We start from the raw sequence: 27,374 nt of genomic DNA on the forward strand, positions 1-27,374 counted from the left end.
AATCCTACATATGCCTAAAAACTTTTATAGTGTTAGGTCAAACCAAACAGGAATAACTCCAATCTTTCGACTAATGACATTTTTTGCAGCCACTAGGTGGCGCTAGCTTTAAACTGGAATATATGTTTGTCGATGTCTTCAAGAACAGATTTTCATCCAATGTGTGAAATTGTGAGAAGATCAGATCATCTGGGTCAAATTACAGCAGCTTTTACTGGTCCGTTAAATTTTTGGAATGAAAATGGACGTAAAGGCCACGCCCATCATCGAAAATTCGTAAAATTTGGTGGAGGTCAGCAGGGCTGTCTAGAGGCTTGTCACACTTAATTTCAGCGATATTACTTCAAAGGGCTTAGCTAAACACGTAAAAATGTTTCAAAAATGCTATTTTTTTGGCTGCCACTAGGTGGCGCTCGCACTATAGCAAAAAATACGTTGATAGGTGTAATCTGCATTGGAAATCCATCAAATATGTAATGTTTAGAAAAGATAAGACTATCTGGGACCAAACACAGCAACTTTGTTCGTTTTGGCGAGACATCAGACTGACATTTTTGTTTGCCACTAGATGGCCTCACAAGCAATTGAAGATTTGTTTAACCACTTGTGTTAAGGGCTTGAGTCTCCATGTGTCTGTGAAGTTTCAGATTTTTCTAAGCTTGTAAAGCTGAGTTATAAAGGTTTGTTTCACATGTGGCAAAGTAATCATCAAAGGCATAATATAAAGCCCCGCCCCCAACATATTTGTTGGCAGATCGTCACAAAAATTTGAACAATTGTGCCTCACAGTCAGATAAAACATCACAGCAAATTTGAAGTCGATCGGGTCAAGCGTTTGGGAGAAAAAAGGAGCAGTTCGGGACCTGCAAATGAGCAAAAACGGGCCAAAAGTGCACATTCAAAAATTCATAACTCTCTTTCTGTACATCTGAGCATATGGCTCGCGCTGACTTTTTTGTAGGGCTCGAGGTCCTACATAAGGCTACAAATTTTTGTAGCTTTAGGTCAAACGGGCCGGGAGTGAGAGGCTATTTTCCACTCATAAGGCCATTTTGGGGCCAATTTCAGCCACTTTTTTCGTTTTGGCGAGTCATCTGACTTTGAGGTGGCGTGCAGACTATGCCCATTATCGAAAAGTCGTAAAATTTTAAAACCTTAATATTCCATGTCTTAATGATATTCTGACCAATTTTCATTTGTTTTACTCAAACAGACTGAGCACAATACATGAAAGTGTAAAAAATGACATTTTAATCAACCACTAAGTGGCGCTAGTAGGTATTTAAAAAAACTTTTTTCAAAGGTGTTAAAGACATAAGTTTCCATGTGTCTATGAAGTTTTAGATTTTTTTAAGCTAGTACATCAAAGTTATTAAGGTTTATGTCACTCTTGGCGAAGGAAAAATTGAACACATAATTTGAAGCCACGCCCCTATCATATATGTCAGCGGATCTGCACCAAATTTTGCCCACTTGTGCCCCTATGTGTGAATATTGACCACAGCAAATTTGAAGGTGATTGAGTAAAGCGTTTAGGAGAAACAAAGAGCAGTTTGGGACCTGCAAACGTGCAAAAATGGGCCAAAAATGCACATTCAAAAAATCATAACTCTTTTTCTGTACATCTGAGCACATGGCTCGCGCTGACTTTTTTGTAGGTCTCTAGGTCCTACATATGCCTAAAAATTTTCGTAGCTCTAGGTCAAACGGGCCGGGACCAGGTGCACTTTTTCAACCTTAGGTGGCGCTGCAGAGCCATTTTTTTTGCATTGTTTTGGGAAACACAAAATTATCCAATTTTTCACCGGGCCCGACAAATGTGCAAATTTTGGTGACTTTTCGTGCATGTTTAGGCCCTCAAAATTGGAAAAGCGCTGCACAGTAAATAATAATAATAATAATAATAATAATAATAATAATAATAATAATAATAATAATCTGGAGAAAAACAAGAGGGCTCTCGCAGCGGTAGCTGCTCGGGCCCTAATAATAATCTGGAGAAAAACAAGAGGGCTCTCGCAGCGGTAGCTGCTCGGGCCCTAAAATAATAATAATAATAATAATAATAATAATAATCTGGAGAAAAACAAGAGGGCTCTCGCAGCGGTAGCTGCTCGGGCCCTAATAATAATAATAATAATAATAATCTGGAGAAAAACAAGAGGGCTCTCGCAGCGGTAGCTGCTCGGGCCCTAATAATAATCTGGAGAAAAACAAGAGGGCTCTCGCAGCGGTAGCTGCTCGGGCCCTAATAATAATCCGGAGAAAAACAAGAGGGCTCTCGCAGCGGTAGCTGCTCGGGCCCTAATAATAATAATAATAATAATAATAATAATAATAATAATAATAATAATCCGGAGAAAAACAAGAAGGCTCTCGCAGCGGTAGCTGCTCGGGCCCTAATAATAATAATAATAATAATAATCCGGAGAAAAACAAGAGGACTCTCGCAGCGGTAGCTGCTCGGGCCCCAATAATAATAATAACTAGAGCTGCAAGCAGCTATAAAGGGCCCTCGCAGACCTGTGCACGTTGGGGTATGAACAGGTCGGGGTATGAACAAGGACTATGAATGATGAAAAATTTGTTGTAGATCACTTCAGTGCAGGACTATTACCAAATATGTAAAATTTAGACAAGGTGGGACAATGTGTGTGGAGTTACTGCAGCTTTTATTGTTCAAATTTTGTGACTTTCAATTCCATATAGGCCACACCCACTGTCGAAACATTGTACTGATTTGTGGGGGGCATAAGGCATGGCCACTGGCTTTTCAGAAAACATTTAAGGGATATATCACTTCAAGGGGCTCAGCAGAGTACATAAAAACATTAAGGATTTGCTATATTTTTTGCTGCCACTAGGTGGCGCTCGTACTATGATAAAAAATAGGCTTGTAGGTGTGTTTCACATTGGACTCCCATCCCATATATGAAGTTTTGCAAACATCAGATCATCTAGGTCCAATTACAGCAACTTTTACCGTTTTGGGGAGACATCAGACTTTGAGTTTGCATAGAGGCCACACCCTTTAATGAAAAGTCATAAAAGTTGAGAACCTTAATGTTCCAATGTGTCATAGCTTTTCTGACCATTTTTTAGTTCATTTAGTCAAACAGGCATTTCACAGTACATAAAAGTATAAAAAATGATATTTTTGTCCGCCACTGGGTGGCGCTGTAAATGATTTGAAAGTTTATCACATAGCTGTATTATTGCATGACTTTTAAAGGCCCAGGAAAGTTTCAGATGGTTTGAAGCTGTCATAGCTGAGTTATTAAGATTTTTGTTACTCTTGGCAAAGGAAGTATTAAACATAATTTGAAGCTCCGCCCCCATCTTTTATGTCAAGAGATCTTCACGATATTTGGACTATGTGTGCCCCTCAGTTGGATAATGATTCATGCCAAAGTTGAAGGTAATGGGGTGAATCATTTAAGAGAAAAAGGCACTAGTTTGAGACCAGCTAATGTCTAAGAATGGGACAAAACTGCACATTAAAAAAATTCATAACAATTTTTCTGTACATCCTAGCACATCACTTGTATTGACTTTTTTGTAGGGCATGCAGTCCTTCATTTGCCTACAAAGTTTCATAGCTGTAGGTCAAACCAAACAGGATTGACTGTAATCGTTCGACTAATGACATTTTTTGCAGCCACTAGGTGGCGCTAGCTTTAAACTGGAATGTATTTTTGTCGATATGTTCAGGAGAATATTTTCATCCAATGTGTGAAATTGTGAGAAGATCAGATCATCTGGGTAAAATTACAGCAACTTTTACTGGACAGATAAAGCTTCGGAATGAAAATGGCCGTAGAGGCCACACCCATTATCGAAACTTCGTAAAATTTGGTGGAGGTCAGCAGGGCTGTCTAGAGGCTTTTCAGGCTTAATTTCAGCGATATTACTTCAAAGGGCTCAGCTAAACACATAAAAATGTTTAAAAAATGCTATATTTTTGGCTGCCACTAGGTGGCGCTCGCACTATAACAAAAAATACGTTAATAGGTGTATTCCGCATTGGAAACCCATCAAATATATGAAGTTTAGAAAAGATAAGCCCATCTGGGACCAAACACAGCAACTTTGTTCGTTTTGGCGAGACATCAGACTGACATTTTTGTTTGCCACTGGATGGCTTTATAAGCAATTGAAGATTTTTTTAAACACTTGTGTTAAGGGCTTGAGTCTTCATGTGTCTGTGAATTTTCAGATTTTTCCAAGCTTGTAAAGCTGAGTTATAAAGGTTTGTTTCACATGTGGCAAAGTAATCATCAAAGGCATAATATAAAGCCCCGCCCCCAACATATTTGATGGCGGATCATCACAAAAATTTGAACAATTGTGCCTCACAGTCAGATAAAACATCACAGCAAATTTGAAGTCGATCAGGTCAAGGGTTTGGGAGAAAAAAGGAGCAGTTCGGGACGTGCAAATGAGCAAAAACGGGCCAAAAGTGCACATTCAAAAATTCATAACTCTCTTTCTGTACATCTGAGCACATGGCTCGCGCTGACTTTTTTGTAGGGCTCGAGGTCCTACATAAGGCTACAAATTTTTGGAGCTCTAGGTCAAACGGGCCGGGAGTGAGAGGCTATTTTCCACTCATAAGGCCATTTTGGGGCCAATTACAGCCACTTTTTTCGTTTTGGCGAGTCATCTGACTTTGAGGTGGCGTGCAGACTACGCCCATTATCGAAAAGTCGTAAAATTTTAAAACCTTAATATTCCATGTCTTAATGATATTCTGACCAATTTTCATTTGTTTTACTCAAACAGACTGAGCACAATACATGAAAGTGTAAAAAATGACATTTTAATCAACCACTAGGCGGCGCTAGTAGGTATTTGAAAAAACTTTTTTCAAAGGTGTTAAAGACATAAGTTTCCATGTGTCTATGAAGTTTTATATTTTTTTAAGCTAGTACATCAAAGTTATTATGGTTTTTGTCACTCTTGGCGAAGGAAAAATTGAACACATAATTTGAAGCCACGCCCCTATCATATATGTCAGTGGATCTGCACCAAATTTTGCCCACTTGTGCCCCTATGTGTGAATATGGACCACAGCAAATTTGAAGGTGATTGAGTAAAGCGTTTAGGAGAAACAAGGAGCAGTTTGGGACCTACAAACGTGCAAAAATGGGCCAAAAATGCACATTCAAAAATTCATAACTCTTTTTCTGTACATCTGAGCACATGGCTCGCGCTGACTTTTTTGTAGGTCTCTAGGTCCTACATATGCCTAAAAATTTTCGTAGCTCTAGGTCAAACGGGCCGGGACCAGGTGCATTTTTTCAACCTTAGGTGGCGCTGCAGAGCCATTTTTTTTGCATTGTTTTGAGAAACACAAAAATATCCAATTTTTCACCGGGCCCGACAAATGTGCAAATTTTGGTGACTTTTCGTGCATGTTTAGGCCCTCAAAAATGGAAAAGCGCTGCACAGTAAATAATAATAATAATAATAATAATAATAATAATAATAATAATAATAATAATAATCTGGAGAAAAACAAGAGGGCTCTCGCAGCGGTAGCTGCTCGGGCCCTAATAATAATCCGGAGAAAAACAAGAAGGCTCTCGCAGCGGTAGCTGCTCGGGCCCTAATAATAATAATAATAATCCGGAGAAAAACAAGAGGGCTCTCGCAGCGGTAGCTGCTCGGGCCCTAATAATAATAATAATAATAATAATAATAATCCGGAGAAAAACAAGAGGGCTCTCGCAGCGGTAGCTGCTCGGGCCCCAATAATAATAATAATAATAATCCGGAGAAAAACAAGAGGGCTCTCGCAGCGGTAGCTGCTTGGGCCCTAATAATAATAATCCGGAGAAAAACAAGAGGGCTCTCGCAGCGGTAGCTGCTCGGGCCCTAATAATAATCCGGAGAAAAACAAGAGGGCTCTCGCAGTGGTAGCTGCTCGGGCCCTTATAATCCGGAGAAAAACAAGAGGGCTCTCGCAGCGGTAGCTGCTCGTGCCCTAATTATGTGGACTTTGTGAGCAACACCTAGGACCAGTAATTTGACAACCCATTTAGAGTGGTAGCATAGTAACATGACATTAACAAAAAGAAAACACGTGGAGGATTGCACTCTCTCGCTCAGGGGATTACTACTTGAACCTCAAAAGGTGAGGAGATTTGTGATGGACTATTTCGTATGTAGAAAATATGCTGCCGTTTGCCACAGTGGATTCACCAGCATTTCGAAATCTTGTCAGCAAGATCTCTGTTGCAACAATAATGACAAGGTAAGTGAAAGCTAATTTTTACTGTACAGCTGCTATTTAATGTATATAAATCGATCTGGTCAAACTATCAAGAAGAAGCATCCAAAAATCATGTTAAACTACATTAAAAATAGTAACATATTATAAAATGGTAAGGGTGTGGCCACAGGAGGCGACCTCAGCCCTATAGGACTGCTTTGAGTCAACAGACTGGGAAATTTTTAAGGAAGCAGCCATCTACAACAGCATCACAGATACTGAGGAGTACACAGACACAGTGACCTCCTAAATCACCAAATGCATGGACGACGTGACCCACCTCAAGAGGATCACCACACGGGCCAACTAGAAGCCATGGCAAACAGGAGAAGTCCACAGGCTGTTGAGGGCCAGAGAAAAGGCCTTCAAAGCTGGGGAGAAATCAGCCCTGAGAACAGCGAGAGCCAACCTGTCCCGTGGCATCAGGAAAGACAAACAAGAATACACACAGTCTATGGCAGGGCATTCAGGCTATCACAGACTACAAACCTGCACCACAAAGCTGCGAGAGCGACATCACTCTGCTCAACAACCTAAACAGTTTCTTTAAACGCTTGGAGGAACAGAACACCACCCGCTCACAGAAAACACCACCACCTTTGCACGACCAGCCTCTGTGCCAGTCTGCTACCAGCGTGAGGAGGACACTCTCCGCCATCAACACCCGGGAAGCAGCAGGTCCAGACAACATCCCTGGCAGGGTGCTGAAAGACTGTGCAGAGGAGCTGAAAGATCTTTTTACACACATCTTCAACACTTCCCTGAAGCAAGCCATTGTGCCATCAGGCTTCAAAGCTGCCACCAACATACCTGTGCAAAAAAAATCCTCCCCATCCTGCTTCAACAACTATCGTCCGGTGGCACTGACACCCATCATCATGAAGTGCTTTGAACGACTAGTCCTGTCACACATAAAATCCATCCTGCCCCCCAGCCTGGATCCGTACCAGTTTGCTTACAGTGGAAAGTGATCCACAGACGACGCAATCTGCTCTGCCCTCCACCCGGTACTCACCCACCTGGACAAGAAAGACTCATATGTGAGAATGCTGTTCATAGACTTCAGCTCAGCGTTCAAAACCATAAAACCCCAACAACTCACCTGCAAACTAGACAAACTGGGCCTCACCTCACTCAACTGCAACTGGCTGCTGGATTTCCTCAGCCAGAGGCCTCAGGTGGTGCGTGTTGGCAACAACATCTCAGGCAGGATCACCCTGAGCACGGGGGCCCCACAAAGCTGTGTGCTCAGCCCCCTCCTCTTCACCTTATTGACAAACGACTGCACAGCAACCCACAGCTCCAACCACCTCGTGAAGTTTGCTGACGACACAACACTGGTGGGCCTCATCTCCAACGGCGACGAGACCCACTACAGGAAAGAAGTGGAGCTTCTAACAACCTCCTGCTAAACATCAGCAAGACCAAAGAGATGGTCGTCAGCTTCCAGAGAGGCCATTCCCAACGCCCCCCACTGAACATTGATGGTGCTGCAGTGGAGAGGGTGAGCAGCACCAAGTTCCTGGGTGAGCGATGACCTCTCCTGGACCACCAACACTGCATCTCTGGCCAAGAAAGCACAGCGGCGTCTCTACTTCCTGCGTAAACTGAAGCGGGCAAGTGCCGCGCCACCCATCATGACCACATTCTACAGACGAACCGAATCAAAAGCATCCTCATCAGCTGCATCACCGCGTGGGGCGGGAGCTGCACTAACTACAAATGGAAGGCTCTACAACACATTGTGAGGACAGCTAAGAGGATTATTGGTGCTCCACTCCCCTCCCTGCAAGACCTGTACACCACCGACCTCAGCCGCAAAGCCATCACAATTGTCACTGATACAAGCCACCCTGCACACAGTTCTGTTCAGCCTCCTGCCCTCCGGAAAGGGGTACCGGAGCCTCCACTCTCCCCTCCACTCTCCACATTCAGCCTCAGCCAGAAGAAACACCTACGAAGTTTAGGTCATTCGACCCCCCCCTCCTAAAAAAAAAAACAAACAAAAAACCCAAACGTTACTCATGCACTTGCAAAATTTGCACAGACTTGCTGCTGCCATATTTATTTTTAATTATACTTATAATCGCTATTGCACTAGCGATTACACTTAGAACTATAACAACTACCTGAAATGCACACAACTGGGACAACCACAGTCAGAGTTGTCTTGCTTTGTCTTGTACTGTTGGATTGTCTTGTCATATGCTGCTACTTATGTCTTGTCTTGGGGTACTCTTGACATACCTGGTTTTTCGTATAACTAATAGTTTTAGTTATTAGTTTAGCAACACTAGGCAAAGTAGATCTAACATACTGAACTTTACATTAATATAGATAAGAATCTAGATTTTAGGACTGTCTCGTCTTGCGCACCTGCACTTTGTTACTGTACATGTAAAATGCAGAGGATAGTGAGAAACGCAATTTTGATTCCTTTGTATGTTTAGCACATGTGAAGAAATTGACAATAAACTTGACTTTGACTTTGACTTTGACTGGGATACTCCCCTTTCCGACAAAATGAAAGATGAATGTCAAAAAAAATGAAGCGACGACTACTTCTAGAGAAGAGCCTAATGACCTTGTTGGTCCAGACCTTGATTCGGAAGTGCATTATTTTGCTACTATAGTGTCTGTTCTTCCAGCTGATAAGGAGTCTCATCGATTTGAACATTTCTAATCCTGGAAGACTTTAGTGCCAGCCAGTATGTTCTTGACGCACATCATGACTCAATTTAGTGCTGATAAGACCAAGCTTGGAAGCTGTAGTGTTTGGCATCAATGCAAAATCCCTCGCACAGCAGAAAAGCTTCTCAATGCAGAAATGCTTATCATTAGGTATGTGTAAAAAGAATACTACAGTAAGGAGTTATCATGCCTGGCTGAAGGGGAGAACATTTCAAAAGACAGTTCCCAAAGGAAGCTGAATCCTTATGTGGATGATTTTTGCCTTCTAAGAATTGGTGGAAGGCTCAAACAGTCCACACTTGACACAAGCGAAAAGTTGCCTCTTGTCATTCCATGCCGCAGTCACATTGTCATGCTTCTCGTAAGACACGAAAAGGTTGGACACCGACGATTACACTTAGAACTATAGCAACTACCTCAAATGCACACAACTGGGACAACCACAGTAAGAGTTTGTCTCATACTGTTGGATTGCCTTGTCATATGCTGCTGCTTATGTCTTATCTTGGGGTACTCTTGCCATACCTGGTTTTTGTATTTAGTTTTTTAGTTTTCGTTATTAGTTTAGCAACACTAAGCAAAGTAGATCTAACATACTGCACATTACATTACTACAGATAAGAATCTAATTTTTAGGATTGTGTCATCTTGCGCACCTGCACTTTATTGTTATTTGTTGTTATTTGTTATTGTACATGTAAAACGCAGAGGGTAGTGACAAATGCAATTTCGATTCCTTTGTAAGTTAAGCACATGTGAAGAAATTGACAATAAACTTGACTTTGACTTTGGTGAATAATGCATTACAGTTTTTAAGTAACTTGCCCAACACGGATGAGATGGTGGTCCACAAATCATTTCACTTGGAGTGAATATAAATACATTATATTATAAATTGGGCATTGTATGCTGTATGGTTTATTGGTAATATCCATCTGTCTATCCATCTTCTTCCGCTTTTCCGGGGTCAAGTCACGGGGGCAGCAGCCTCAGCAGGGAAGCCCAGACTTCCCTCCCCCTGGCCACTTCATTGAGCTCCGCCGGGGAATTCCCAGGCCAACCGAGAGGCATAGTTCCTCCAGCGTATCCTGGGTCATCCCCGGGGCCTCCTCCCGGTGGGACATGCCGGGAAAACCTCACCGGGGAGGCGTCCAGGAGGCATCCTAACCAGATACCCGCACCACCTCAACTGCCTCCTCTCAATGCGGTTCGACACTGACTTGGACACGCTTGTATCCGGAATCTTGTTCTTTCAGTCACGACCGACAGTGCATGACCATAGGTGAGGGTGGGAACATAGATCGACCAGTAAATAGAGAGCTCTGCCCTTCGGCTCAGCTGTCTCTTCACCAGGACAGACCAGTACGGAGTCCACATTACAGCTGTCGAGCTCACGTTCCATCCTACCCTCACTCATGAAAAACCCAGGATACTTGAACTCATTCTCTTGGGGCAGGACCTCTTCCCCGACCTAAAGAGGACACTCTACCCTTTTCCCACTGAGCACCATGGTCTCAGATTTGGAGGTGCTGATCTTCATCCCAGCCACTTCACCACTCCAGTGAGAGTTGGAGCTCACGGTCTGAAGAAGCCAAGAGCACCACATTGTCTGCAAATAGCAGAGAAGCAATGCTAAGACTCCGAAACCAGACCCCCTAAACATTTCAGCTGTGCCTAGAAATTCTGTCCATAAAAGTAATGAACAGACTCTGTGATAAAGGGTAGCCTTGGCAGACCCCAACACCCACTCGAAATGGATTCAAAGTACTGCCGGCGATGACCAAACTCTGACATGGGTGGTACAGGGACCAAACAGCCCTTATCAGGGTGTTCAGTACCCTGTACTCTCGAAACATCCCAAATAGAACTCCCCGAGGGACATGGTCGAACGTCTTTTTCAAGTCCACAAAAGACTGGATGGGTGAACCCTCAAGGATCCTGTCGAGGTTGTAGAGCTGGTCCACTGTTCCATGGCCGGGACAAAAACCACATTGCTCCTCCTGAATCTGAGGTTCGACTTCCAGCCTTCTCTCCAGCACACCTGAATAGACTTTACCGGGGAGGCTGAGGTTGAAACACACCGTCTGGTCCCCCCTCTTAAAAAGGGGGACCACCACCTCGGTCCGCCAATCCAGGGGTGCTGTCCCTCATGTCCATGCAATGTTGCAGAGGCGTGTCAGCCAGGACAGCCCTACAGAATCCAGAGCCTTACGAAAGTCCTTGAGGATCCCATCCACCCCCGGGGCCTTACCACCAAGGAGATTTTTGACTACCTCGGTGACTTCAACCCCAGAAATGGGAGAGCCCACTTCAGAGCCTGCAGACTCTGGTTCCTCAGGGGAAGATGTGTTGGTGGAATCGAGGAGGTCTTCGAAGTAGTCTGCCCAAAGGTTCACAAAGTCCCGAGTTAAGGTCAGCAGCGCTCCATCCCCACTGTACACATTGTTGATGTTTCATTGCACATCAAAAATTTACCCAGAATTTTATACATTCTCTTATTAAATTTTGACACATATATATTTTTTAAAATATATTGTTTTAAGACTGTTGTAAGACTGTTTGTGAGGACTTAAACTTTAAGTCTTTCTGAGCACAGCCATTGATTCACATCTTTTCAGTTCTATTTGATAGTTGTTCCATAAATTGACACCTCGAACAGATACACACATTTGCTCAGTGGTGGCTAGCAAAAAAAAAAACCAAACAAACAGATAAGACACACAGGACTATAAGCCGCAGGGCACAAAACATGAGAAAAAAGTCGCGGCTTGTAGTCCGAAAATTACGGTGTGTATATATATATATATATATATATATATATATATATATATATATATATATATATATATACCGTAATTTCCGGACTATAAGCCGCTACTTTTTTCCAAAATAAGCCGCTACTTTTTTCCAAAACTTTCAACTCTGCGGCTTATTCAGTGATGCGGCCAATTTATGTAATTTTTCTAACGGCCACTAGGGGCGCTCGAGTAGAAAAGGTAAGATTAAGACCGGTGGAATATATGCGTCGAAGAAGACTGCAACTTCCTGTCTTGTGCATAAATTAAATTAGCGTGAACATACCCTCATCATGGAAAATGCAAAAAGAAAGGCATATGACGCAGGACAAACTCCATTCCAGCTGTGATTCCTGGGGGCACAACGAAGTATTTGAAGCCGCTTGACATTAGTGTGAATCGTGCATTTTAAGTGGCGCTCCGTGTTGAATGGGAGAATTGGATGACCAGCGGCGAGAAATCTTTCTCTAAAACTGGCCGCATGCGAAAGGCAACTTTTTCACAAGTGGATCCTGACAGCGTGGGGGAGCGTCAAAAAAATCACCATCACCAACGGGTTCCGAAAAGCCGGTCTGCTGCGTGACGGAGAGGAGGGCACAGTGACAGCGAGGGAGAGGCTGAGGGAGTGTGTGACGACGTCTATATGACACTGTTTCATTCCGACACTGAGGAAGATGACTTTGATGGCTTCAGTTCAAAGGAGGAAGATGAAGACGGCTTACCGTGATTTTTACCAGTATGTTCTTTAACCAGACCTGTTTTACCAGACCTGTTATACTGTGTTACTAGCGTGTTGCTACCATGTTGCTAGCGTGTTGCTACCATGTTGCTACCGTTTTACTGCCCTGTCACAGGCACCGTTTGGGAAGAAAGTTATATTATTATTGTTAAGTTATATTATTAAAACTTTGAAAACTCTCTCTGTGAACCGTCTTTCTTTGTAAATATGTTTACATGTTTTAATGTGGGCACATGCGGCTTGTATGCAGGTGCGGCTTGTGTATGTACAAAATCGGTTTTCCTCTAAAATGTAGTGGGTTGCGGCTTATAATCAGGTGCGCTCTATAGTCCGGAAATTACGGTATATATATATATATATATATATATATATATATATATATATATATATATATATACAGTCGGCCCCCGGCTTACGAGCACCCTGATTTACGAACAATTCGCCTTACGAGCGTGGATCAGTGAGATTTTTGTCCTCCGCTTACGAACAAACCTCTCGCTTTACGAGCAATTCGACATGCCGGCCATTGAGTATGTAGAAATGTTCTCGTTTAATTGCGTCAATAAAATCAACAGTAGCGACATCATCAATCATCAGCACATACTTGTGGCAGTAACGTGAACGCTATTGGTCTTAGAACGTCACACTGACTGTCTCACTCACGGTGTCTAAATATATTACCATTTAAGTGTAGTGTTTGTACAGCTAAAGGGAAAAACAGCTGACATAAAATTAAAAGTGCCGATTGCAGGACAAAGAATTGTCATTGGTTTAAATGTGTGTTTTTTTTTAAATTGTCAATACATTCCAACCGTTTAAAAAAAAAAGTGCGAATAATTATCAGTCAGTCACGGAGATGCGAATATGCTATTGGTCGATTAAGGTCACCCGGTCTCACTCACGGAGATGCTATTGGCCGGCGTCACACGTCAATCACAGAAATGCCGATATGCTATTGGCCGAACGCCTTTATCTAGCTTGATGGGACAGGATGGAAGGAAGGAGATAAAATTAGTGAAAAACGGAATGTTGTGAAGACTTTGCAAACTTTATCTGTTAGACATAGCTTCTAAAATTACTAGCAGCGGTAAAGAAAGAAATAAGAGGATGATGTTTTAGTATCTCCGTGATTTGCACCCTGACTGAAAGAGTTACTGTAACACTGTAAGACCAATAGCATATCTATCGCCGTGTTAACTTTGAGCGTTGGACTTTGCCCCCCTTTGCTTACACCCAGCTCAAGTCTCGTCGTTTCAAAGGTAAAAGCTATTTATCCATTGTATTTATTATATAATGCAAGTGTACAGCAGATTATGTCACTCAATTTTAATATATGTATACAGTGTGTCGTTTTTACCCAAGGCTTCGGCGCGCGTTGCACGCATTCACGAATTAACATGGGTTTGGATTGCCCGCTATACGAGCAATTCGAGATACGAGCGTAGCCGCTGAACGGATTAAGTTCGTAACTCGGGGGCCCACTGTATATATATATATATATATATATATATATATATATATATATATATATATATATATATATATATATATATATATATATATGATAGCATTTCAATTCAGTGACATCAATTTGTGTTTGTGTCGTGTCGAGTATTTGTGTTGGTGTCCTAGTGTGCAGTGAAATATGTATCATTAGAACATATCTGATCTCAACCATGTGACACGTAAACCAGACCACACTGACTGCTGCCTAAGCGCCTTTGCCTTCTTATTCAATGTAATTGAATCAATCCGTTGAAAAGTGATGAGGGATGGGTGTGGGGGGTGTCTTATGTGCTGTCCTCTTTCACTGTGTCGGTGTGTGTAAATAAGCAACTGCGTGTGCTTGCGCACGTGTGTGCGAGCGTGAGTCTCTGTGAGTAAGATCCTGTTTGTTTTGTTATTGTTTTTTTGTTTGTTTTGCTTGAAGACAGAAGTACATTTGTCTTTGAGGGTGTGTTTGTGAGGATGGGCATTTTTATATTAATACACAATGTGAAGCACTTCCAGTCGCATCCAACCGCTGTCTTAATTACTAGCGTACCTGATGAATGTGAACACAAGTGACATTACACTGCCAGCTTTCCCAAATGTTACCTCCTATTTCCCAGACAGCAGCATTTACCCGAGGCTGTGGGACCATATACAAATACACATAATGAGATTATGTTTCAAAAAAAAAAAAAAAATCATTAAGCATAAAGGAAACACCATGGTTATTTTGAGGCTTATGCTATAGGGCCCGCTCGGGAGATGGCCAAACTCTCATTTTTCTCTTTTTCCCCCACAACTCATTTTCCTTTCTAATCTAAGTTTTCGGAGCATATGTTCGCAAATCCCGACAGACTTTTCTGTCCTGTATCCCTCTGTTTGTCATTGTCTTTGATAATAAAGACATTCAAACCGTTATGCTTCATTGTTGGGCATTGGACAACAGATGAGGGACCAGACAAAGCACAGCTAACACACCCTTTATGATGAGTAAGACAGTTCCGATCTTGTCATCGAGGCCCCCCATAGGATGCCAGGCCTGGAAGTGGGGCTTGCTGACGAGCACCTGGTGGCGAGCCTGCATCCAATGGGCCCACCTAGGCACAACCCAAAGAAGGGAAGTCCCCAGTTCCCTTTGACTCACAACCTGTAGGAGGGCCCAAAGAGGTCAGGTGTAAAAAGAGTTGGGCGGTGGGCAAGGGCGCACCAATCCCCGGCTACAGAAGCTAGCTCTTAGAACATGGTATGTCACCTCTCTGGCAGAGAAGGAGCCTGAGCTGGTGTGCAAGGCTGGGAAATTTCAACTAGATGTAGTTGGACTCGCCTCCACCCAAACGTAGTGTGAGGTCAAAAGGAGTTTTAACTCCCACCTCTGGCAGAACCTCTCCCATGAGGCGGGGGACATTGAGTCAGAGTGGACTATATTTTGCACCTCCATTGTCAAAACGGCTGATCAAAGTTGGTGCCTATCATGCGGAAATCCCAGTACCCTCTGGTGGACACCAGCTGGTGGAGTCCTATCAGGTCTTTTTGGCCTGTGGGACTCCAGAGGGAGCTGATGCATCCCGAGTGGCTGCTTCAGCGGTTGCCGAGGCAAAAACTCGGGTGTTGGAGGAGTTCGTTGGGGCCATGGAGAACGACTTTCGGTAGGCTTCAAGGAAATTCTGATCCACCATCCAACATATCAGGAGCGGGAAGCAGTGCACTATTAACAATGTGTACAGAGGAGATGGGGAACTGCTGACCTCAAACCCGGGACGTCATGAGCCAGAGGGCAGAACACTTCAAAGACCTCCTCAATTCCACTGAAGTCCACATTTTTTAAGTAATACTTTGACTTTGAAGACTAACTTTGAAAATTGTTTGGTAATTTAAGGCGACACAGTGTGCCTGGTTAGCAGGTCTACCAAGAAATGTAGAAGTAGTGCGTTCACTTTGGCTCCGGCCTTCCTGTTTGAAGTTCGCATGTTCTACCCATGCCTGTGTGTTACGTGAGTGTGTGTGTGTGTGTGTGTGCGTGTGTGTGTGTGGTAGATATATTGGACACTCAAGAGACATTTATATTTTGGTTCCAAGCTAACGAAAAAAAACATTCTGTCATTTCATAAACTCATAAAAAAATGGTACGTGTACAGCATGCTACATTTTATTTCCTTGGGGAGAAAAATGTTTCATTTATATTACATTTCAACGAAACATACTATTTATTTTTATGTTTGGATTATTCCTGAGAATAGAATTTAATTAAAATTAAGGAAACAAAATAAATAGCTTTTCGAAACTTGGGACTATTGTTTAGATCAACGATCCCCAACCTTTTTATCACCACAGACTGGTCAACGCTTTAGATTAATATTGCGGACCGGGGTGGGGGGGGGGGGGGGGGGGGGGGGGGTACTGGCTACTCTAAAAACCACATCATCCTTCTCACCATGTATGTAATATTAACAGCGGCCACAAGCGGCACCAAAAATAACAAAGATCAAGCACAAACGTATAAATCATCTCCAAAACATTATTTCGTGTGCAGCCCACGTGGCCCGGTACCACTTGATCCACGGGCCGGTACCGTTCCACGGACCGGTTGCTGGTTTAGATAAATGAATAATTCCTGATATTCCAAGTACAGTGGACCCCCGTGTTACAGTGTTCCTGACTCATGTGATTTTCATGTTAGAATGTGGAATACTGAGTTTTTTTAAATCCCCTCTTTATGGTATTTTCCCAGTTTTGTGACAAAAACAACTGTCATGACCCTAGGGGCTTGGCTGTACTTGTGTTGTTTCGTCTCCATCTGCAAGTGTTTTTATTTTCAGTTGTCATGCTGCAACGCGTCACTACATTTCTGGTCTGCTATTGGTTGGCTTCTCCCTTCACGGAGATGGTGGCCTGCTATTGGTCGGCCTCACTCATTTCAAAATGACGGAACAGTAAAGCTTTGTTCGATTGTGAGTGGTTAAAAAAACGTATTTATAGTTGAAAGGGTTAGCCATGGGTCCCAAGATTGCGAGTGATGTTAAAGAGAGAAGTAAGAAGATGATTTATATGGAAACGATGCTGGAGATAACCCTTATTAGGGAATAAGGGCATAACAAGTGACACTCAAAGGTAAATAAATCCTTTCTATATTTTTTATTTATGATGTTTTCTGATTGTAAACATGTATATTACATATACGTAGCACTGGTACCAGTTTTTAATATTTATGCACAATTTTGATGTTTTTACCTGGGGTTCTTAATGCATTAGCTATTTGACATAGGTTTGGATTGCCTGTCATACGGTGAGTTTGCCTTACGAGCCCAACCGCAGAACTGATTAATCTTTATACTTTAAAGCTTATGGGCAGCGACTCCTCGCTAGTGTATAACATAACATCATTTATGGTTCTAATTCAAATTAACAAGCAATATTTTCAATAAAAGAAGCTCGCAGACTAAACCAACGTTCGAGTCTATAATATTACTAAAACAGAGAAAATCATTTAAAAGTTATGATTTCTCCATCTGATTCGATTAAGGTATGCAGCTGAGTGCCTTAGGTAGAGAACATGGACAAGGTATTCCATTTGACTTGTTTATTAATTGTGTTATTTTGGCATATGCATACACAATCATAAACTTGGTAGAACATGAATGGTGCACAGCTTTGGGTATTTATGACAAAAAGATTTTCCCCGTGTAGCAAGGAAAAGGAAAACATCTGCTTCCAGCAAATTCAACCCAACACTGGCGATGCGTTCACTGACCACTCACAATGTAGAAAATCTGAAACACACTTAACAAACAACAAATTTATAACTTAGGGATATGAACACAAGAAAATATGAGGAATTTACAAAGATGATTCTGTTCTGCCGTATTTTTTTTTACATTGCCGCCAGACTGTTAATGTGTCCTATACGTGGAACCTAGAAAAAAAACAGAATTTGACCCCAAAGTTAAGGGTGCGCCCTATACAACGGTGTGTCCTAGATTTAGGAAATTACAGTAAACTGTATTTACTTGTATGTTTGTACTTTATTAAGAACAACTCCACTATGTTCCTTAGTGCTTTAACTTATAAAGAAGTATTAAATATTTTAAAAATGTCTAAATAAAATAGAAATACGAAATACAATGTCCACTGACTATTTTCACATGAATATGCTATGAATAAAAAAAATATATAAGCTGGAGCACACTCACAGCGCTAGTGAGATAAGTGGTTAAAATGATGGATCGATGAGTGATAGAATCGTTCACAAATATTTGTAACTTGCTCTTCCAAACATATATTCCCTTATCTGCAAAAGTCAATTTGATCAATTAAAGTGGTGACAAACATAGCTTTACAAATTACAAACAGATATCATTACTTCCGTAGTTCACAAAATTTTCCAGAAAAACTATTTTTGTCTTAAAGTTTAAGACAACTTTGTTGGTAAACACAATCTCTTAAATGATTAAAACAAAAAACAAAAAAACACCTCTATCGCTGGAGTTGTAGAAGTAATCATTACAAGTACCGACCTAAAGGAATCTACAGCATTGTTGACTGACAAAAAATACCTTTGATACTATAGAGATCATATTGTATCAACCCTTGAGCAGTATTTTGATCATTTTTTGGTGATTTTCCAAATTATGCTCACAGTATAATAGCTAAAGGATCGGACACGAAGTGTAAAAACTACGTGGTCGTGCCATGTTGAACGTTGACATATTGTCAATATCTGGATGAAATTTCAACTTCCTAGTGTCTCTTTTCATTGTTTTCCATCTGATGTGAAATTCCTTTGATATAAAGATCAAAGAATTGGGCTAACTTCCACAGATTGGATAATAGAAAAATTCAAGAGGGGAACAGTATTTGTGCTTGGCCTCAAATTATTTTTATCAGTGGTGTCCAAGCTCGGTCCTTAATAGCCTCTGTCCAGCCTACTTTTGATTTAAGCCTCAAACAACCCACCTGATTCAAACAATCCTGATTTCAATTAAGGTGTGTTGCAGGAGTTACATTGAAAACATGATTTAAGACCAAATAATATAATATTTATATAACATTCTATATCTATTATATCTGTTGTGTGTGTTATGTTGTTCTTTTTTTCTGAAGTACAAATTCCTGATGACTCAACTTTACTTTGCACTGGAGAATATCAAGCAATGATTTGGATATTAAAAACAGTTTTAACACAAACAAATTAGCTTTGAATTTTGTGAAGGGAATCATATATTAGGTTGTTATCATTATGTGCTTAGTTCATTGTTACCCATTTATGCAATCCTAGTTCATCTTGACCCTGTCCTTAGATAGAACTGTTGACGCACGAAAGTGTGAGCCGGGACCTTGGCCCAGCTGCCGGTGGCGCCCGGCTGGCTCTTTTGTTGTGTCTTGTAATCTGCTATGCTTCTACTCAATAAAAGCCAGGGGGGGACGGCTGGGCAGTGAAAACTAGCGTTGGAAGACCCACGAGTTACATTTGCCCAAGCTTTTTCCCTATGCCCGGCATAGAAAAGTCAATCTTGGCTGGTCTGAGTTACTCTTTTTGCTGTTTAAGCAGCTAGGCTTGTCCTAGTCTTCTTTTCTGAGATTTCTCTGACAAATTTAAATTAAACAAAGTTTATCATTCTTGGCACCAGACAAATCAACCACCAAAGTCAAAATTATAGTGGACTCAATTGATATAGAAAGCATGAATGAAATAAAATGAATTGTTGTAATTGATGCAAACCTGATTACATTGAAAATGTTCAAGGAAAGGTATCCAAAACTATAGGTATGGTCTTTAAAACCGAGGATCTCTTGAACACAAAATCATTATACACAATAGATTTGTTCAGTATTACTGCCGTGCATGACCATGCGCAGAAATTGGGGGCATAGATATAAAACAACCTCAGAAAAGTACAGAAAAGTGCTATACAAATTATTACTCATTCAAAATATGCAGAACCATATTCTTAAGTTCTGCCAAAATATTGTTGAAAGCATACTATAATTTGTAGCAGTAAAAGGAAGCCGTTAAAAATCAGAGAAGGTTGCTGTAGTTTAAGTTGACTAAAAAAAGTGAAGACAAGCACAAACACAAAATAATTGTGTGTCTCAGGTAAAGGTGTAAATTTTTGGAATACCTACCAAATAAAATTAAAAATCATTTGCCCTGTTCAAAAAAAGATTTCAAATTATAGTGCAGGTTTTTAAATATACAAAAATCAAGATTGTATGTATACATAAAAAATGTTTTCGTACATCGAGGCCAGGGGTCACCAACGTGGTGCCCGCGAGTACTGAGTAGCCCCCAAGTATCATATGAGTAGCCCGCAGACCTGTTCTGCAAGAGTTTACAAGTGATAGAACATTGTGATTACAATTATGCATATCCGACATATACCGTATTTTCTGGACTATAAGCAGCACCGGTATATAAGCCACATGTCATAACATCAGATATTTATGCAAAAAGATGGCATGTGAAAGTTTTATTTAAAAAAAAATAAAAATAAAAAAAATAAGCGTAACTGTGTTAACATTGCGGGTTGGTCTCTACTCCCCTCCGCCTCCACCCAGCTCAAGTCATGTCGCTCCAAAGGTAAATGTCATTTTTCCTTTGCATATGTTATTTAATTTAACTGTACAGTAAATCATGTTACTCATTTTTAATATGTGTATAAAGTCGTGATGTTTTTACCTAAGGTTTTTGCACGCGCTGCACGCATTCACGAATTAACATAGGTTTGGATTGCCCGTCATACGAGCAGTTCGATTTACGAGCGTAGCCACTGAACGGATTAAGTTCGTATATATATATATATATATATATATATATATATATATATATATATATATATATATATATATATATATATATATATATATATATATATATATATATACAGTGGGCCCCCGGGTTACGAACTTAATCCGTCACGGAGATGCTAAAACATATCACCGGCAATTTCCTTCTCTTTAATCCATAATAGAAGAAGCCTCTGCATTTTGTTGTCGAGCGAGGTCCGTACCCCGGCAAGGAAAGTCTTGCCCTTAGAAGATTGCCGAGCGGTTCCGTCCATAGTCACGAGCAAGGTTAACTATGCGTGTGCCTCCCTCTTTTTTTTTTGTTTTTATTATCTCCTGCTTCGTTTCTATTGTCATCATCCTCTTACTTCTTCCTTTACCGCTACTAGCAATTTTAGAAGCTATGTCTAACAGATAAAGTTTGCAAAGTCTTCACAACATTCCTTTCTTCTGTTCTTCACTCATTTTCTCTCCTTCCTTCCATCCTGACCAGCTGTGCCATCAAGCTAGATAAAGGCGTTCGGCCAATAGCATATCGGCATTTCTGTGATTGACGTGACGCCGGCCAATAGCATCTCCGTGAGTGAGACCGGGTGACCTTAATCGACCAATAGCATATGGCATCTCCGTGACTGAATCCGTGACTGACACCGTGACTGACACAGTGACTGTGACGTTGTAAGAGCAATAGCGTTCACGTTACTGTCACAAGCGTCAACTGCTGATTTTGTTGACGCAGCTAAGCGAATATATATTTGCATATACAATGGCCGGCTGGATTGTTCGTAAGATGAAAGGTTTGCTCGTGAGTGGCGGACAAAAATCTCCGTGGTCCACACTCGTAAATCGAATTGTTCGTAAAACAGGGTGTTCGTAAACCGGGGGCCGACTGTGTGTATATATATATCTATATATATATATATATATATATATATATATATATATATATATATATATATATATATATATATATATATATATATATATATATATATACACACACACACACACACAGTGGGCCCCCATGTTACGAACTTAATCCGTTCAGTAAAAACATCACGACTTTATACACATATTAAAAATTAGTAACATAATCTACTGTACAGTTAAATTAAATAACAAATATACAAAGGAAAAATGACATTCACCTATGGGGCAACGTGACTTGAGCTGGGTGGAGGCGGAGGGGAGCAGAGACGAACCACAGAATTTATTTATTTTCTTAAACAAGAACTTTTCTGAAACTAGAACATATCACCGGCGATTTCCTTCTCTTTAATCCATAATAGAAGAAGCCTCTCAATTTTGTTGTTGACCAAGGTCCGTCCCCTGGCAAGGAAATTCTTGCCCTTAGAAGATTGCCGAGCGGTTACGGCCATACTCACGAGCAAGGTTAACTATGCGTGCGCCTCCTTCGTATTTTTTTATTATCTCCTGCTTGGTTTCTATTGTCATCCTCCTCTTACTTCTTCCTTTACCGCCACTAGTAATTTTAGAAGCCATGTCTAACAGACAAAGTTTGCAAAGTCTTCACAACACACCGACCAGTTGTGCCATCAAGCTAGATGAAGGCGTTCGGCCAATAGCATATCGGCATTTCTGTGATTGACGTGACGGCGGCCAATAGCATACCCGCATCTCTGTGACTGAGACCGGGACTGTGACCTTAATCGACCAATAGCATATCGGCATCTCCGTGACTGTGACCTTATAAGACCAATAGCATATCAGCGTTTCCGTGTCATGCGAGAATAGTTCATTTGTTGACGCAGCAAAGCGAAAAAAATAGTGCGGACACACTGACCTGCATGTTAGATTGTTCGTAAGACGAAAAGTTTGTGCGTAAGAGGGGGACAAAAAACGCCGCGGTCCACGTTCGTAAGATGAAAAGTTCGTAAAACAGGGAGTTCGTAAACCCGGGGCTCACTGTATATATATATATGTATATATATATATATATATATATATATATATATATATATGTATTTTTTATATTGTCTACCAACTGTAACATTCTCTCTTTAACAGCATTCTGTCTCCCATTGTTTAATTGATAAGATTAATTTAGTGAACATTCCACGCACTGCACATAAATGATATGTACAATCATAATATTATAAATACAATAATATCTACTGTATACTGTATATCAAACACAAACTTTTATACAAGATCTTTATGTCGTCCTCACTCCGAAGCGTCTGGGTTTTTTTTCAGCTAGACAGCTGGATAACAACGTTTCAAACAACCAGACTGTCTTTCCTTTTGCTCTGCTTTATTTGAACAATGGCCATTGACCATCAGCCTCTTTAGGTCGCCGTAAAACTACAAAAATAAAACACGTAATCAGCTAATGATACATAGCACCTCTCGAGCTAACAAACAAGTTGCACAACCAAAAATACTCTTATTTCCAATATCTCTAACGATAAACAAAACAGATGAAGACTGTCATCATTTTGACAACTTGTGTACTTGCGAACAATTATTGTCCAAGGCAAAACAAAATAAGATCAGCAATCCTCGAACCTCAACCTGTCGTCTTTCCACGCTGCTACATTGGAGAACTGACGTCTACTGAGAAAAACAGTATTTCGAAGTAACCAGAAGAGGGTGCTCTAAGTCTATGTACAAATCAAAAACATCAACGGTAGTACTGCACTTCTGAAGGGCAGAATAATCTTATTCAATTTAGACATTTTTAAAAAATATTTTTAATAATATATTTTAAAATTCTTTTTAAGCACAGCCATTGATTCACATTTTTGCAGTTCTATTTCATAGTTGTTCCATAAACTAACTTCTTGACAGAGATACACAATTGCTTGACCGGTGGGGAAAAAAACAGCAGATAAATCACACTGGACTATAAACCGCAGGGCTCAAATCAGTCACAATCAAAAATACGGTAAATTACATATTACACTTGATTTATATATTGACTACAGTTGTTTCTTAATTATTGTGAGAGATCAATAACACGATCAGGGTCTTCACATAAACTGGTACAAAGAAGTCGCTCTCGGTTTCAAAAAGGTTGGTGACCCCTGATCTAGGCAGTATATTAGAAAAGGCTTTATAAATGATGCTCATTTATAAAATTATTTGAACATGGAATAAAGCCTGTTTTGCTTTTGCATCAAATCACCAACCCTTGCATTAACATATAGATAAGTAAAATATAGGAAACAATTGGCAGGACTAGTCCTGCCAATTGTTTCCTATATTTTACAGTTGTGTTGGAAATGGTACAAAAACCTTGGACTAGATTCTAGTCCAAGGTTTTTGTACCATTTCCAACACCCTTTGAACATGAACAGTTAAATAGCAGTTCAAAACCATAATCAATACTTCAACAGCATCTTTTTTTTGTCTGCCTTTGTTTGAAACATTATTTTAGTGAACATAAAAACACATTTCACATAATGTATATATACAATCATAAATACTTAAATAAAATCATATATACTGTGTACTGTATATAAAATTTACACATCACAAATTACCCCAAATTTTATACATTCTTATTCAATTTAGACATTTTTTTTGTAATAATATATTTTTGAAACTCTTTTTAAACACAGCCATTGATTCACATCTTTTTAGTTCTATGTCATAGCTGTTCCATAAATTTACACCTCAAACAGATACAGACGTTTGCTTGCTGGTGGCTAGCAAAAAAAAAAAAAAAAAAAAAAAAAACCTCCCCAATATACACACAAATAAGACACACTAGACTATTAACCGCAAGGCTCAAATCATGAGGAAAAAATTGCGGCTTATAATCCGAAAAATACGGTAATTGTTTTTGCAAGGAATTTATAGATGCATATGTCATAGGATGAATTGATTGAGGAGAGAACACAGTTCAATCCACCACTGGGTGTCTTAAGTGTCAGTTCTAAATTGAAATAACTCACACATTGCACATTGACAATTATAATTATTTCTAAATTGACATTAACCAAACATTATAATGTTGAGTGAAAGTATTGTATTGCAATTATAAAGAGAATTATAAGTACAGTACTGGTTTCTGTAGAACTTATGCGAAAAACACACACACACACGCACTCACACTGCATCGTTTACCCAGTGAGCCTGATGTCTTGCTAGGTGTCAGCTGCCTGTGACTGGACCAGTCAGAACTTCCAAGCGGTTGAAATGATATGCACTGACATATGACTAAGGATTTAAAGCTGGGGTTCGGACCTTTGGCACTGTATTCGCACCGTACAAAGCTTACTGCATAAACACACATAATGACTAATGAACTACAGTATAATAATAGAGCTCTTGCAGCTAGCTTGCTATGGTGAAGGTCAGAAATACTTCAACTTCTTCTTTACATGTCCTAAAATATTGTTGAATTGTCGAAAAGCGACAATTGGAGAGCTCCAGTCCCAGCTTCAGCTTAGTTGTAGGAAATTGATGTTTATTTGCAATTAAACATGGTGACTGTTAAACCATGATAAGCCAATAGCCAACAATCTGAAAATATCATTAGAAAACCTATAATAGATTGTATTCAATGTTAAAAATGTTGATGTTACCAGACAGGGAGAATACACCTTGACGATTTAATGTGACAAAAAATCGAGACAAAAAGCTGTTGAAAGCTATACAGGGTTCAGAAGTCCATTTTGTCACCAAGGGCAAGGCTCTTCTTTGGTGGGCATTAGAACAGTAATTGTACACTCCATTCAAGCTTCTCTTTTCTTGCACTTCTTCGTTTGCCTTCCCAGAAAGGGAGGAAAAGGTAGCGTATTGCTTAGGTTAAGAGCTTAAGAAAACTACCTGCAATGTGCAGCCTTCCCAACAGCCTTAACTTCTATTTTGTCTCGATATTGGACCGTGAATTCAACAATTTAGCTCCCATAATCGAAAATAAGCAGGCGTTATGTGCTTCTCAGCTGCAAAACGCCACAATTGCTATTTCAGCATGCTCCTCTCGAGGATTGTCACCCCATCTTTTTCATCAAGACGCTTCTTCTACTGGAAAGCACTTCCCCAAGAAAGCCCTCCCTGCACCAGAAACACATGCAACACGGCCTCCCTCTTGCACAAGCAAGCCCCCACTCCTTATGCCATGCACAGTCGCAACCAGGGCACAAAGATGGCAATCTGATCAGCATAGAAATTGTCTTATGTTTGTCAAAGCTCATTTGGATCTTTTCAAGCAAGACTGGATGAGACAGAGAAAACACGAAAATACCCCCCCCCCCCCCCACCTCCACTTTACCTTCTCAGCGACTTAAGTGTGCAACTGCTATTCCCAGTGTGTGCGTGCTGCAGGCAAGCAGGACTTCATCCATTCCAGAATTACTGTTTTGTCCCTGCTGTTTTGTGTCCCGCTCCTTCCCCTTCTTCTGGCATCTTCTGGCATTCAAGCTTCTTAGATTCTTTCATCTACGCGTCTGTTTTGTGTCCCTCTCTTTCTCCCTCATCCGCCATTTAAATTATCCTTTTTTTTTAATTCTGTCGTCCACGCGATGTTTTTTTTCGCATTTGAATCCCAGGATGCGTTTTCTTCCTTTTCCCTTTTCTCCTCTGTGGTATGTTTAATTCAGTGCCTCCGCATCCCTTCTTTCTATTGCTCCTCCATCTTCTTTTGTCCCCCTCTGCCTCTACTGCCGGCTGGTCCACTGATGCCGATCCCTCTGTCGAGAGGAATGAGACGGTTCTACGCGTGCTAAGGCATATGTGAATGTGCTAATGCTAAAAGAAAGTCGGGTGACGAAAGTAACCTCAACACCAGGCCACCACTCCTTCTCTCTTTTAAAGACGACCTTGCAAATGGCATGTACCATTAAAACCTCAGAATAGGGTAGGGTGATAGAGGATGGGGATAGCTGAAATGAAAAGAAGAGATGAGAGAAGGCAGGTGGTAAAACGCATAAAGAGACTTTGTTTAAAATATACGGTTAACAATTTTATCCCTCCTTCTTTATGTGTCTCAATATGTCATTATATGTTTCAATATGTCTGCCGCTGGTGTTGCTTCACACATCCTCCAATCCCTAGTTGAAGTTGTTTTAGGACACAATAACGGTACAATCGCGATTATGTTTTCTGGGCAATCGGTTGTTTATGCTTGGTGAGGTTTTTGGTTTTGTCCGAAATAAAGCGTTCGCTCATGTGCGAATAGCTGCACTAACTGCACATGTGTGGGTCAGGGACTGAGTAATTTGTATTTCGGCATTCACTGCAAAAACATTTGGTGCACCTGCACAATATAAATTGATAATAAATCTTGCAAATATATAAGAGTCTTAAAGGGACAGAGTGTAACATTTTGGCCGTTTTTCATCAAAAAGGAATAAATGAAAAGATTGCAAATTTCAAAAACTTGCAAACGATTGCGTTGCTAATGACCAACAGTGCGTTTGAAATATAATTGTAGGTCTAGTTATCAGTGCACGATAGTAAATGGGGGGATGACACTTCTCCGGAGATGGTAAATGCAGTAAGCACCTGCAGCACCTCATGCTGTTTGTAATGAAAAAAAAAATTATATATATATATATATATATATATATATATATATATATATATATATATATATATATATATATATATATATATTTACATCTTCTAGAGCCGC

The 27,374-nt window shown here is 40.5% G+C and overlaps 1 protein-coding gene across 5 annotated transcripts in view; it reads right to left on the reverse strand.

The window, feature by feature from the left end:
- b3gat1a (beta-1,3-glucuronyltransferase 1 (glucuronosyltransferase P) a) overlaps positions 1 to 26,540 on the reverse strand; it is a 92,814-nt gene extending 66,274 nt beyond the window's left edge. For all 5 annotated transcript variants that reach the window (XR_015867152.1, XM_088427006.1, XM_088427001.1 and 2 more), the window contains exon 1: positions 26,013 to 26,540. The gene's annotated coding sequence lies outside the window, so the exon portion shown is untranslated. The remainder of the gene's footprint in view (positions 1 to 26,012) is intronic.
- Between the last annotated feature and the right edge of the window lie 834 nt (positions 26,541 to 27,374).

The sequence above is a fragment of the Hippichthys cyanospilos genome, chromosome 11 (assembly GCF_059441005.1).
Source record: "Hippichthys cyanospilos isolate Australia breed blue-spotted pipefish chromosome 11, RoL_Hcya_1.0, whole genome shotgun sequence".
Lineage (NCBI taxonomy): Eukaryota > Metazoa > Chordata > Actinopteri > Syngnathiformes > Syngnathidae > Hippichthys > Hippichthys cyanospilos.